The 13224-nt window shown below is 42.9% G+C and overlaps 1 non-coding gene across 1 annotated transcript; it reads right to left on the minus strand.

The window, feature by feature from the left end:
- Positions 1–12100: 12100 nt before the first annotated feature.
- On the minus strand, positions 12101–12292 carry LOC129667598 (U2 spliceosomal RNA). Its single transcript, XR_008718778.1, has one exon. It is a non-coding gene; the product is annotated as a U2 spliceosomal RNA (small nuclear RNA).
- Positions 12293–13224: the final 932 nt, after the last annotated feature.

Raw genomic sequence — 13224 nt, forward strand, 5'->3', positions numbered from 1 at the left:
CTGTAGGCTCCTTTTCTGCGCAGAGAGTTTCTGCCCTAATTAAATGAGTTGTTGTACCCAGGTCAGGGGAGCGCAGGCCTGGCACGGGAGAAGCACTGTTGGCGTGTTTAATAACTTTAATGGATAAGGTCTCGACTCAAGGGAGTACTGCCCTCACATAAATATTACAATAAATGACAAGATAAATGAAATTGAGCCCAGCATGGTGGTCTACCTGTAGTCCTAGCACGGAGAAAGGTTAAGGCAGGAGGATTGCACATTCAAGAAGAGCCCAGAGCCCAGGCTCCCTAGCAAGACCCCATCTCCATGCAGACAAGGGAAACGAATGTGAGGAGTTCCGACAGAAGCATCCCTTTTCTCAGCAGAATGAACTGATTTGGTGAATAATGATTATAATCGCATTCTTCCTTTTGAAAAGCTACAAAGGGAACCCATACAAAGACCTCGGTAATCTAGCCTAATGCCAGACACAGGAATGTGACTCCCCAGAGAGACCGGGCAGTGAGGCAAGAGCCAGCTCTGGCTGCTCTGGCTGCGGAAGCTTTACCTCTATGATGACAACTCCCAGCTGTGGTGAGGGCAGAAGGAGGCAAGGCTTGCAAAGCTCCCGCCTCATTACTGGCTCTGTTCGGTTCTGCCCACAGGCTGGCTGCTGCCTCTTTATCTTGTTGCCGCTCCCCCTCCCCTCTCCTGAGAGCCTGCTTCCTTCTGGAGGACGCTCACCCTGTCGCCGCGGTGTCTGTCAATGGTTATCACCGCCACGGACTTAAATCACGCTATTTATTCTAAATCGTTAACTTGGCCTAGTCTGAGACTTGAGGAAAGGCCAAAGGAGGTGGGAACCCAGTCAAACTGGTCATTTTGTAATAATTAGCATTCATGCCTGTCTCTTGGGGGGAGCAAAACTGGGGGATCCGTTTCTCATTATATGGTTCTGCTATACAGTGCCATAACATAAATGTTCCCCGGTACATTAAAAACATGCATCCTGGAGTTTTCTTTGCTTCAATGCTTAGCTTTGCATTTGAAACTTTAAGGTCTGTCTAAACATGAATTGTTTCCATACTTGGTAGCTTTTTTTTGTTTGTTTCAGGTCACATCTGAACACAGTTGCCCATTTATTTTTATTTTTATTTTTATTTTTTTCATGAAGGGAGTCTACTGAGACTCTTCACATTGAGGGGAGACACCAGCAGTAAGGCCATGATGGATCCTCAAGTCCCACGATTGTTAGAGAAATACAGAAAAGAGGGAGTTATGGTTTGAGGGGCAACTGTTCCCCAGAGCTCCCAGATGGAAATGCTATTTTGGGGGGCTTAAACAAATTTGGGCCATGTGGACCTGTGAGCTAGCACACCTGGTGGAGACGTTTGCTGCCAAGCCTGAGAAGCTGAGTTCCAGCCTCAGATTTCACATGGTGGAAGGAGAGAACTGACATCTGTCAGTACGAAGGTGTACCTGCTCACACCACCACAACACATCCTGCACACCTACCCCCCTCCCACAGAGAGAGAGAGAGAGAGAGAGAGAGAGAGAGAGAAAGAGAAATAGATTTTAAATTTTGAAAAATATAAAGGTTAAAATAAGACCTGGATTGTGGGGTCAAGCTTTAAGTGGCGGGCTACTGAGGGGAGTCAATCATCAGGGCGTGTCCCGGAGGTAGCCTCATTGTCTTGGCTTCTCTCTCTGTCTCTCTGCTTTCTGTCACCAGGAGCTGAACAGACTCCTGCATATGTTTTTGTAGCCATGGCCTACTATCAAGAGGCCAGGACCAGGGACCGAACTCTCTGAAGCCATGAGCCAAATAGATCTTTCTTCATGTATGTTGGTCTCTCGCATGTTAGGATCATAAGTACTGCAAAAACTAACATGTTTACATGGAAGGTGATGAGTCTGATAACACAGATGAAGGCTAGGGGCGTGCCAAGAGTACCAAGCTTTTCTAGCATGCTTCCCAGTTAGGGTCTGTGCTGGTTCAGTTTTTGTCAACTTGACACAAGCTAGGGTCAAAAGAGAACCTCAGTTGAGAAAATGCCTCCATCAGACTAGCCTACGAGCATGTTTATTGGGGGCATTTTCTTAATTAATGATTCACGTGGAAGGGCCTAGCCCACTGTGGGAGATGCCATCCCTGGGCAGGTGGTCCTGGGGTATATAAGAAAGCAGGCTGAGTAAGCCAGAATGCAGCACTCCTCCATGGCCTCAGCTTCAGTTTCTCTTGCCAGGTTCCTGCTTGGGTTCCTGCCCTGACTTCCCCTCACAGCAGACTGTGAGCTTTAAGATGAAAGAAGCCCTTTCCTCCCCAAGCTGCATTTGGTCATGGTGTTCTATTACAGCAGTAGGAAGCAAACTAGAACAAAGTCACTTCCAGGCAGAAAAGAGAACAAAACCAAATCCAGAAAAGGTCAGGGTGCTTGTGTGTCTATGTGTGTATACATATATGTATGTCTATGTATGTGTTTATATATGCATGTATGTGCTCATGTGTATCTTCGTATGCGCATGTCTATACGTACATGCATGCATATATGCATATATATGTGTGTGTGTGCACATGTGTATATGAATGTAGGTATGTATGTGTGTGAATGATTTTTTTAGGCACCGTAAGAAGTAACTTAAAACCCATAACCTTTCTACTCCACAGAAAAAAAAAAAATCATGCCCCAAAATTTAAAAATAACGACAAAATCAAAAAAGTGTTTAAGTGTAGGCAGAATAATAGATGCACTGTTTACCATATACAAGTTGAAGTGGCATTTGTAAAAGTTGTCGCATTTGAAAACAACTTTTAAGGAATGTTGCCCCATGGCCGCTAGGCATACTCGAGGCCTGAGGATGGAGTAATTGTTGATGGAGACAGGGATCATATTTCATTTCCAAACAACATCAGGAAGCCCATTCAGAACTATTTCCACCAGTAAATAATATTTTATGTTGGAACATGCATGTATCTTGGTACATTTAATGGGATGTGAGGTTGGCACAAGGTGGCTGAGGGGAGGGCCAAATATAGTCTTAGAAAACTTTTGCTTATCACTGTGTGAGCCCTTGAAACAATAAGGGATCCAGACAAGGGGCCACAACAGCTGCCTGAGAGGAGTTCTGGGTGGAGAGTGAATATTTAGAGGTAGAGTGTCCCTCACAGGCAGTTGTTTGAACACTTGGTCCCCAGTTGGTGTCACTATTTTGGGAGGCTGTGAAACCTTTGGGGAGTAGGCCCTTGCTGGAGGAGGTGAATCTTTAGGGTGGGGTGCAGTTGAGGTGCACAGTCTCTGTTTCCTTGTCTACTAACAAGTAGCTAGAGATAACAAGTAGCTACCTCATGATGCTGCTCTCATGGAGTTGCCATGCCTTCCCTGCCATGGCATATGATGGACTATGTCTCCTTAAACCGTGAGTCCAAAAAAACCCCTCTCTCTCCTTAGGTTAACTCTTGCAAGGTATCCGACTGTCGCAGTGAACATATACCTAACACAGAGAGATACAATAAATTAACTACCACAGAGAGCTAGGTGTCTCTGCCAGTTTACCGGGGCTGCCTCAGCAAGGCACCATGACTCCGTGGCTTAAACAGCAGGAATATGTTTAAGTCCTGCTTAAACATTGCAGATCTGGAGGCGTGAGGTCAGGGTGCAGGTGTGAGCAGAGCTGTTGCTTCTCCGGGCGTGAGTGTGAATACATCCCGTGATCCCCAGCCTCTGCAAGATGGCCAGCCATCCTTAGCAACCCATGTGGTATCGGAATTCCAGTCTTCCCTGGAGTCCTGGGCTGTGACTTAATGTGTCTGAAAGGGTTAGACTAACTTTGTAACCTGTATGTTTTCTAAAGCCTGTAGTTTTGAGTTTTAGGTTCAGGTTAAGCTAAAGCCTCTTAGTACCTTTCCAGAGATGGAAAAATGTGACCCTATCTGTGAGGACAGAAAAAAAAAAAGGGCAAGCAAGCAATGACCTTCACTTAGCAAAAAGAAGGACCAGACCCTTGTCTTTGAGATAGTGTCTCTTAGCAACAAACCCAGACTTCTTCTGAGTAGCTTTTGACTTCCAGCCAAAAGTCCGCAGGCCCTAATCTTCAAGGATGAGCTAACCACCCCACCTTAAATTGCAGCTGCATCCACACTTGGCAGGACTGGCCAAGCTTGAACACCTAAGACTAACCAATTATCTTACTTTATAGCTTCCTCATCCAATCCTAAATTGCCAAAACTGCAACTTCAAATTTTCCGCAATTTTTCTTTTAAAAACCTAAAGCCTTTGTCTCCCGGTGCCACTCTTTGCTGACTGGCAGGGGTGACCCCATTGCGCAATGGTTAATAAATCTCTTGCTTTTGCAACGAGTCTTGGTCTGGGGGAGTTTCTGGGAAGGGCGTGATCTTAAACTCCTGAGCTGTAAGACCCCAGGTCTTTCATGTCCATATTAGTCCCTTTCACAAGAACAGGAGTCTTTAAAAAAAAAAGGCCACCCTATTCTCTTGTGACCTCATCCTGGCCTACCTACTTCTGGGATGACCCTATGTCCAAACCTACTCACGTTCTCAAGTTCTAGGAGTTAGAACTTCAAAGTATGATTTTTGTTTGTTTTAGAGACAGGGTCTTGATAGGTAGCCGTGGCTGGCTTTGAATTCATAATCCTCCTGCCTTAGCCTCCCGAAGGCTGAGATTACAGGTCCACCACTGGTCTCAGCTCAGTATGAATTGGACCCATAGTAGTGGTTAAGAAAGAGATGCAAGGAAGGACAAGGCATTATGCAAAGGCCTCACAAAGACGCTGAGATGGGGACTGTTCTGGGAACAGAAAGCAAAGTAAGCTAGATATGGTGGTTCAGGCCCATAATCCCTGTACTTAGGAGGCTAAAATAAGAGGGTTGTGAGCCTGAGGCCAGCCTGGGCTACACAGTGAATTGAAGACCAGCCTGGGCTAAATGGGGAGACCTTGTATTAAAGGAGAGAGATGAGGAGAAGGGCAGGGGTGGGGAGAGGAGGGAAAAGTGAGGTAAGAGGCTGAGATGAGGCTGCTGTGAGGGCTGTGAGTGATCAGGAAGCTTCTTATAAACCAAATATGGGTTTAATTTAAAGGCCAGGCATGTTTAATGTGTGATGTTTAAATGTCAAAATGGAACAGCAAAGCAATCCTTCTGCCTTTCTGCCCTCTGTTTGCTAATGCTCTCTAGCCCTTAGCATCTAGGGGTGTCTAGGGGAGAACTTAGCTCAGGATTCTGAGGAAGCTTCTGGGTCCCTCAGATCATTCCTGACATGACCAAGCTAGAGTACAAGGGACTGACTCGTGCCAAACCTCTGCCCCCACTCACCACGACACTGTTATAGTTTGCTTAGAAAATAACTTTTTGTTTATTATGAAATCTTTGGTCACAATTCCTTGGGATGGTGTCTCCTCCTTATTCATTTGCTTACTCATTTATTGGGGTTGGGGATTTAACTCGGGGCCTCACACATGCACTCTATTAGTAAACTACACCCCCAGCCACCTTGGACCTGCTTTTTAAAAACTGCTCTAAACAAGCAAGCAAGCAAACAAAAAACTTGTTTGAAAGAGATTCTTGCTATGTAGTTCAAGTTGACTTCAGCTTGTGATCCTCCTGCCTCAGCCTCAGCCTGCAATGCTAAGATTGCAGGAATGTGGGGCTATGTTTTTTTTATGGTAGCTGGGGTCATAGCTCGGTTGGTACAGGACTTGCCTATGGGCACAACCCTTTGGGTTCTGTTGCCAGCACTAAATAAACCAGGTTTACATTCCTAGCATTTAGGAGGTGGAAGCAGAAGGATCGGATCAGAAGTTCAAAACCAGCCTCAACTACGTAGCAAGGTCGAAGCTAGCCTGTCTCATTAAAATAAATAAATAAATAAATAAATAAATAAATAAATAAATAAATAACCACCACCAACAAACCATAGAACTTTGTAATAGTAAATGAAACAATCCAGTCCACATTATTACCTCCATAAAAGTAAAGCCTAGTGTGCTGGCACAAATCTTCAATCCCAGCACTCAAGAGGCAGAGGCATGTAGATCTCTGTGAGTTTCGTGCCAGCCTGGTCTATACAGCAAGTTCCAGGACAACCAAAGCTACATAATAGAGAAACTCTGTCTCATAAAACAAAACAAGCAAACAAACAAAACCCATGAAACACACACACATACGCTTTATTGGGCTGGAGAGATAACTAAACATTTAAGAGCACTGGCTGCTCCCAGAACTCATATGGTGGCTCAGAACCATCTATATAACTCCAGTTCCAGAAGATCCTACCACCCTCTTCTGGCTTCCTTGGGCACCAGGGTAAACACACATATATGCACACAAAACATTCATACACATAAAATAAAATAAACCTAAAAAAAATTTAAAATCCCACCCATGATAGTCTATAATAAAATATTTAGGGCAGGACATGGTGATGAATGCCTGTAATCTCACCACTTGGGAAGCAGAAATAAGGAGGACCAAAAGTTCAAGATCGGCCTTAACCATATAGTGAGTTTGAGGCCATCCTGAGCTACATGACATCCTCTCTCAGAAAACAAAATCAAAACAAAGTTTACATTATATAGTTTAACTAAGGTTTGATAACATAGATACAGACAAAGAGAGAAGAGAAAAAAAGAAAGAGGGAGAGATGTAAACTGGATGAATAGCTATTGGTATGGCAGTAAAATGAAAGGTCTCATTAGTCATTCAAAACACGGAACTTAAAACTGTACTTTTTTTGGAACTTTTTTTGCCTACTGGACAGGCAGAGTGTGTGTGTGTGTGTGTGTGTGTGTGTGTGTGTGTGTGTGTGTATGTGGGGGTCAGTGAAGGGCATTGAGTATTCCCTTTCACTCTCTATTCCTTTGAGGTAGCATCTCTCCCTGAACCTGGCGCTTGCAGTTTTTGACTGGGTGGGCAGGAAGCAATCCAAAATGATCTTCCTGTCTCCTCTTCTCTTGAGTTTTAGGTTGAAAATATTTTTAATAAGCTTAAAAGCCATACTTGATCTTTTTAAAAATGATTGTTGGTGGGGGAGGGTAGTACCCATTGCCATGGGGTGTGTATGTAGTCACCTCTCTTCCTCCACCAAAACGTGGGTTCCAGGGACTGAACTGGGGCTGTCAGGACAGCACGACAGAAGCCTTTACTCACAGAACTGTCTTTCCAGCCCAACATTTGTTCTTTTCTGAAGCATCTGTTCATATACTTGAACTTCTTTTTTTCGTATAACTAATTTTTTTTTTCTGGGAATGAAAAAACATGGGAGTATTTTTAACTCCCTTCTAATGGGAAAGTAGGACATAAAAAACATGGCACTTTAAGTAGTTAGATTCTAGGTGGGTGCTGAGGGTTGAGGGAGGCTAGGTGGAATGGTCCAGGAAGAACTCTTTAGGTGAAAAGGGGTGCAGGCTATAAGGAAACAGAAACTCATCATGGATATGGCCATTGAACCAAGAATGGTTGTGACAATGTCAAAGAATTTAAAAGCAATAATAGATGAGGAAGGAAAAATAAAGAGTATTTATGGACTGGACTCCGTGATCAACAAAACCTAACATATTTACTATCTGATCTTTTACAGAAAACACTTGCTGAGCTCCAAAAGGGAGGAACATTAAAAGACGGGGCTGAGCTAAGGCGAGGGTTGTCATCTGAGAGATGGAAGGAGATGCTGATAAACAGGCCACTCAGACGTAAAATAAATGTCAAGTCCTTGAGACCAGAAGGAGAAGAGTTCTGAGTGTATCCAAGATCTAGGTAAACTGAAGATGACAGAGTGCTTTAAAATAAGCGATTAGAAAGTAGGTCATGGCAACCTTTGGCAAAGAAATTTTAAAGGAGTGTTGATGCTCAAACTTTTGAATCACAAGGGGAAAAAAATAAACAGGGAGAGGAGGTGAAGCAGAGCTGTCCCAAAGGTGACAGAGATGCCCATAACAGAATGAGTGTTTAGTATTAGTATAAGCTAATTGAAAATAGTTGCATGGTGCTTCTTTGTGGAGAGCTACTTGTTTGTCAGGCTGCTTTGTTACTGAGTTCTCATGAAAACATGTTTTCACCCTGGCCTTCACCTGGAGATAGGAATAGGCAGGATGTTTTGCCAAGTTACTTCCCTTTTGTTTGTGAGGATCACACAGACAGGTGGTCGAGGTAAACAAGTTTGACTTCTCGATGAACCCCTTCATTGTATTGAGGTGCTTTGCTCTGACTATTAAGAAGGGATTTTGGAATAAACCAGGCGTGACAGTTTCTACTGGCAGCGCTCTCAAACTGATCTAGTGTGTTGTGCGTTATTTTTTAAATTTTTTTTTTTCAATCCTTACTCCTCACTCAGGAACTGTTCGACTCTGATAGTGGGCTCTGGCACTTTTTAAGCCAAATCATTAGCCTTTTGAATGTGAATATTTTTTATTTAGTAAACACTTTGGTCTAAGCTATGAGTCTTTCCATCTCTTTTTTTTTTTTTTTTTTTTTTTTTTTCCAGAGCTGAGGACTGAACCCAGGGCCTTGTGCTTGCTAGGCAAGTGCTCTACTACTGAGCTAAATCCCCAACTAGTCTTTCTATTTCTTGTCTGCCTCTTTGGGTGGGAGGCAATCCATCCTTCAGGTTGCCAGGTTGTCAGCAAGGCAGCAGGTACTCAACAGAGAAGCGATGTCATCAGATCATAAAGCTGCAACTGGTATCTAGAACCTCCTGCTGAAAGCATTGACTTTTCCTGTGGAGCCACAATATAACGCAGGTGAGGCAGCATGGCATCTCTGTCTTCGTTCTGCATTCCTCCTTTCCTTTGGGCCACCTGTTTACCTCTGCACACAGGCATGTTAGTCCCTCAGAAAGTACTTTTCTAGAAACCGGTGTCACCCAGCCCATCATGTTTAAGGCACAGTGATAAGAATAACCATCACAGTGTCACCGTTCACAACTTCCCTTTCCAGACTCCCCACAAAAGGAGCCGAAAGGTCTCCAGTCCTTGTCCCAAACCTGAAATCACCTTGGACTCCAGAAACAGCAGAATGTTACAAACATCACTCCATGATGCGACTTTCTCCATTTGCTTCCCTCTTAAGTAAAAGACTTCTATGGACATCTTGCATAACCAGAACTGAGGCAATGAGCGACCAGACCACACTAGCCCAGAGCTGCTTAATTATGCATACCTGTTGCAATTACCCCAATTATTCCATCATGTCCATTCTCTAATGATGGACTTGTGGGAAACCCCCTCATCTGGACTTCCCAATCTAGCCATATTGATTACCTCTCCTTTCTCTGCCTATGAACAATTTGCTTGTTGGCATATTAGAGCAGGTGGCTAAGCCTAGATGTTTAAGCTGGGACTTCTACCTTAAATTCCTGTAACAAGGCTTTTAGACTTAATTTTTCCCCATTCTTTTGATGCCATTTTTAAAAATAAATTACATTGTGTGTGTGTATGTGTTTGCACACCTGTATGAGTATGAGAGGTCAGAGAGCAATTCGAAGGAGTCTGTTCTCTCCTTCTACCACATGGGACTTGGGATCAAGCCTGACAAATATTTTACATAATTATATATCTCATTTCTAGACATTGTATTTCATTCTTTTTCAATCTTCTATTTTCAACACTTTCTTTTTGCTTCTTTTCTTTCTTCTTCCTTTCTTTCCTTCTTTCTTCCTACCTTCCTTCCCTCCTTCCTTTCTTTTTTCTTTTTTTGTAAAACCTACATAATGGAAGCATAAGTCACTTATAGAATGTCCCACTTGGGAAAATCATTAATGTACACTTTTGTGTAATCATCATCATAAACAAGATTTTGAATTATTTCTTTCATCACAAAATATTCTCCCTAGCTCCTTTCTCACTCTCTTAGGAATCACTGATTCTGCACTGTACCTTTTCCTAAGGTTTCATATAAGTGGGGGGAAAAAGTGTGAGCGATAACACACAGTGTTTATGAGTTCTTCCCGCCCCCCAAGATGAGGTTTCTCTGTGTAGCCTTGGCTGTCCTGGACTCTCTTTGAAGACCAGGCTGGCCTCGAACTCACAGAGATCCATCTGTCTCTGCCTCCCTGAGTACTGGGATTAAAGGCGTATGCCAACAAGCCTGGCTTGTGTATCAGTTTTTATGTGAACATTTTCATTTCTCTTAGGACTGGAACTTCTAGGCTTTATGACTAATGTGACTTTATAAGTGACAGCCCAACTATTTTCTAAAGTGGTTATAGCATTTTGTACTTCTCTTAGCTCCAGTAGCTCTTCTTCCTTGCCACCACCTGATGTTGTCAGATATAAAATTTTACCTGTTCTAGAGGCTGTGTGGTAGTATCCTATTTATGGAAACTTTTATTTTTATTTATTTGTTATTATTGTATGGGTGTTTCCTGTGCCTGGTGCCATGAGAGGGCATTGAATCTCCTGAGGTTGGTGTTACAGACAGTTGTGAGTCCCCATGTGCATGCTAGGACCTGGGTCCTCCAAGAGAGCAACAAGTACTCTTAATCACTAGCCATCTCTCCAGCCCCTCTACTGTGATTTTGATCTGTCTGTGATGAGCAGAAATATTGACCATTATTCATACGCTTATTGGCCAACTGCATATCTTTTTTTTTTTTGGTAAAATGCTTGTTTAAATCTTTTATCCAGATTTTTAAAGTTGAGTTTTGTTTTCTAAATGTTGATCTTCAGAGTTATTTATATGTTATAGACACAAATCTTTTTCCAACATGTTATGTTAAAAGCTAGAGTTGGATGGAGTTGTTATGGTTTAAATATTAAGTGTTCCCCTTAGGCTCGTGGGCTTGGACACTTGGTCCCCAGATGGTGGTGCTTTTCAGAAGGTTATGAAACCTTTAGGAAGTGGAGGCTCATTGGAGGAAGTAGGTCACTGGGGGCAAGCTTTGAGCCCTTCTAGTTCCGCCTTGTTTCCTGTTTATAATCTGCTTCCTGAAGGAAGACACATTGTCATTGGCCAGCTTTCTGTTCCTCCTGCCATGACTGCCCCACCAACCCCATGGTGGACTGCATCTCTCTGGAACTGTAAGCCAGATTAACACTCTCCGCTTTGTTTCAAGAAAGAAAGGCTCTGTGTAGCCTTAGCTGTTCTGGAACTTGCTCTGTGAACCAGGCTGGCCTTGAACTTGTATGTCAAGATATGTCTGCCTTTGCTTCATGAGTGCTGGGTTTAATGGTGTGTGCAGCCACTACCACTGAGCTAACCTCTTTCTTTGTAAGCTGTTTTTGTTGGGTTATTTTTACCACAATAACAGGAAAAGAAACTAACACAAGGTTTAATTTATTAATTTTTAATTTTATTGTTCATGCCCTGTGTCCCATCTAAGAATCTCCACACCAACATGAGAGTGTGAAGATTTTCTGTTGTGGATATAAACATGTTTTTGTTTTGTTCCCAGGTGTGGGATGTGGGGCTGATTCAGATGATCCACAGCAGCAGACTATTTGTCTCACGTGGGTTCTGAGAGGAGCTCTTTGATAGCTGCAGGTAGTTTAAATCTGAGGACTCTGGAGAGAGAATAAATGCCAGAGCCCAGAGAGAAGAGACAGAGAGAGAACAAGGCTGCTCCTGCTTCCTCCTTGCTGCTCCTCATTGCTGTTGTGAGACAAGAAGATGGAGATTTTCTGTAATGAGGATTGGACTGGCTCCAAGGAACCTGACCACCCTGACCAGCATGAAGCAGCTAGGAAAGAACTGTGCCCTCTCTCTCATAACCCTTTCTCTCTCCTACCTGGTGTTGGAGTGTTGGGAGTTGGAAGGGATCGGAGTGGAGTAGGGAGAAAAAGATAAGAAACGTAAATAAAAGAGTTTTTTAAAGTACGCCAACAATTCTTTAAACCTATCATTCCTTCTGCCAGTTTGAGACAGTCACGTGAAACCCACGCTGACCTATTGGTCACTAGTCAGCTGTGCCTCAACACTCTGATCCTCCCACTTCTAGATCTAGGGAGCTGGGGTTGTTGGTCTGTGTTACCAGGCCGGGCTTATAAAAGCTTAAACCTGTTTATACAGTGTCAGACCCAGAGCCATGTGCGCAAGCATTCTACCAGCTGAGCCAGATCCCCAGCTCCTCCTCTAGGATTTTTATAATTCCAGCTTTTTTTTTTTATTCCCCCAAGGGGGTGCACCGTTCCTGGAGGTACTGCAATACCAGGTCGATGCGTGGAGTGGGCGGAGCAAGCTCCTATTCCAACTCCCAGTTCCAAAAATCCATTTAATATATTGTCCTCGGATAGAGGACGTATCAGATATTAAACTGATAAGAACAGATAACTACACTTGATCTTAGCCAAAAGGCCGAGATTCGATATAATTCCAGCTTTTTAAAAGGTCTGAGTTGGTGATTATTTCAAGGTCACTTTTGTACATGGTGGTGTTTAAAAGAAGACAAATCCCAACCGTTATATTTGACCAGTAAAGACTCAGGAGCCAGATGCTGGGGTAAAAACCTCCTGGCTCAAAGCCCCAAAAGCCAGGGAGCTGAGGAGCTGAAGCCTAAGCTAAAGCCAGAGCTAGAGCAAACAGCCCTTTCTTCTTCTCCACGATGTCTTAAATACCCCTCAACTCAAAGTCACGTCTACTCTTTAATTCCTGTCAGCTGGTTTCTTGCTCAGCTTCTTGACCTAGGGTTAACTTTATTAAATCCCATGTATAGAAAGCTCTTGGATTAAAGGTGTGTGCTAGGGCTCAACTACAGCAAAGAAACTGGGTTTTACAGTTCACAATTTTGAGGTTCACAATGGGATCAAACATCCCACAACATGGTGAAGTTAAACTTGAGGTTCATTTTTTCTCTGTATGGGTATCCAGCTTTCCAGCATATTATATTTGAATAAAAGCCTTTACAATTGGAATTATTGGCACTTTTGTTAGTAGGCGACTGATCATGTATTTGATTAAAGCTTTCTCAACTTCATTCTATTCCATTAATTTGTTTCCTCTTTGCACCTGTATCACACTGTCTTGATTACTATAGCTTTAAAAGTAGTGCTGAAATTAGTCATTGTAATTGTTCAACCTTGTTCCATTTTCTTAAATTCTTGGTTCTTCCATGTCCTTTGAAAAATTCCATAGGTTTTGAAATAAATTTTTTAAAATTCGCATACAAAATGATGGGTTTTGTCATGACATTTCCATATAGATTTTAGGATGAGCTTGCCAGTTTCCTTTAAATTAGAAACATTGGTAGAGATCAAATAAATCTACAGATCCTCAGTAAATTGATTATCATTCAGAGTTCT

The sequence above is a fragment of the Psammomys obesus genome, unplaced genomic scaffold (genome assembly GCF_907164565.1).
Source record: "Psammomys obesus unplaced genomic scaffold, mPsaObe1.curated_primary_1811, whole genome shotgun sequence".
Taxonomy (NCBI): domain Eukaryota; kingdom Metazoa; phylum Chordata; class Mammalia; order Rodentia; family Muridae; genus Psammomys; species Psammomys obesus.